The sequence below is a fragment of the Gavialis gangeticus genome, unplaced genomic scaffold (genome assembly GCF_001723915.1).
Source record: "Gavialis gangeticus isolate Ggan-Ray unplaced genomic scaffold, GavGan_comp1, whole genome shotgun sequence".
Lineage (NCBI taxonomy): Eukaryota > Metazoa > Chordata > Crocodylia > Gavialidae > Gavialis > Gavialis gangeticus.
The window spans coordinates 69,665,125-69,666,962 of NW_017729031.1; the positions used below are offsets into that span (position 1 = coordinate 69,665,125).

The window sequence follows — 1,838 nt, forward strand, 5'->3', positions numbered from 1 at the left end:
GGGTGAGGACCACTTCCCTGGAAAGTTGGTTCCAGATTTTGGCCACCCTAACTGTAAAATATCGCCTTCTGATCTCTAACCTAAACCTATTCTCCATCAGCTTATTACCATTGTTCCTTGTCACCCCAGGTGGTGCTTGGGAGAACAGGGCACATCCTATTTGCTGTTGATCTCTCCTGATGAGTTTGTAGGCAGCCACCAGGTCCCCCTTCAGCCTCCTTTTGCTGAGGCTGATCAGGTACAGGTCCCTCAGTCTCTCCTTGTAGGGCCTGTCCTGCTGCCCTCTCACCAAGTGGGTGGCCCTCCTCTGAACCCTCTCCAGGCTGGACGTATCCCTTTTGAAGTGCGGTGCCCAGTACTGGACACAGTACTCCAACTGCAGCCTGACCAGTGTTGCATAGCGGGGGGAGTATCACTTCTCTGGATCGGCTTGAGATGCATCTTTGGATGCATGACAAAGTATGGCTGGCCTTGCTGGCTGCAGTCTCACATTGGCAGCTCATGTTCATCTTGGAGTCGATAATGACTCCAAAATCACTTTCCACCTCTGTACTGTCAAGGAGGGAACTCCCCAGGCTGTATGTATGCTGTGGATTCCTTCTCCCAAGCTGCAGCACCCTGCACTTGTCTACGTTGAACCCCATCCTATTCTCATCTGCCCACTTTTGTAGTCTGTCTTAATCTAGTTGCAGCCTCTCTCTCCCTTCAAGTGTGTTCACCTCGCCCCACATCTTAGTAACATCAGCAAACCTGGGCAGCATGCTTTCCACCCCCTTGTCCAAGTCGCTGATGAAGATGTTAAACAGTGCGGGCTCATGGACCAAGCCCTGGGATACCCCACTGCTCACATCTCGCCAGCCTGAGTACAACCCGTCCACTACTACTCTCTGGGTGCGCCCCATCAGCCAATTTTTTACCCATCCAACTGTGCAGGCATCAACACCCAGCATTCCCTAATCCAGCAACCTGGTTTTAGTCAATCAAGTTTAAATAGGCATTCCATAGTGGGACCAGGGAATGTATGGCCCAAGATGCCTAGTATACTTTTCTTCTGCTTAGTTCTGGTTACCTGAGGTGTGTGTGTGGGGAAATAGAAAAAGTCCATTGTAAGTCCAGCAAGTTGGGTGCCAGGCCTCTCTCACGAAGACAGAGCTGACAGGTAACACCATGCAATAAGTATAACATCTGTACCCAGCCAGTGTTTCAGGTAATTCTAATTATATCTACACTGCAAACTTACTGTGGCAGAAAATGGGAGGCTCAAACATCTTTCTGCCACATGTTAAATCAAAAAGCATGTAGACATATTTGCATAGTGCTGCAGGTTGCCTATTAGAACTCTCAGTGCTACGTCTTTTCCAGTCTTGCACCTAGGGCAGTATATTTGAATGCACTGCTGGGTTATAAGTAAATTTAAGCTATAGATATATTCTATATGTCAGTAATTTATGGAAGAAATATGTATATGCCTTTTTTAAAAAGCAAGCTTTATAAACCCAAATTCAAAGAAACTCATGGTTCAATAAGGATAATCAATCACTAAAATACTTTCCTAAGGACATGGTGTATTCTCCCAAATCACAACTGGATATCTTTCAAAAAGGTTCATTACAAGCACAATCAGACACTGTAGACTTGATACAGGCATTGGTGGACAAGTAATTATACAAGAGGTCAGACTGCATAATCATAGCAATCCCTTCTGGCTTTAAAGCCTATGAATTGACCTTCAAGTATGCAGTGCAGTCCTCAAAACAAACTGAATTTGGCCCTAAGATAATGCCATAGAGAAAACAAGAATGGGGGGTGGGGTAGCAGGAGCTGGTGGCAATGGAACC

General features: G+C 46.2%; 1 long non-coding RNA gene across 1 annotated transcript in view; it reads right to left on the minus strand.

The window, feature by feature from the left end:
• LOC109301750 overlaps nt 1–771 on the minus strand; it is a 21,691-nt gene extending 20,920 nt beyond the window's left edge. The window contains exon 1 of the long non-coding RNA XR_002098604.1: nt 720–771. This is a non-coding gene — a long non-coding RNA (uncharacterized LOC109301750). The remainder of the gene's footprint in view (nt 1–719) is intronic.
• Between the last annotated feature and the right edge of the window lie 1,067 nt (nt 772–1,838).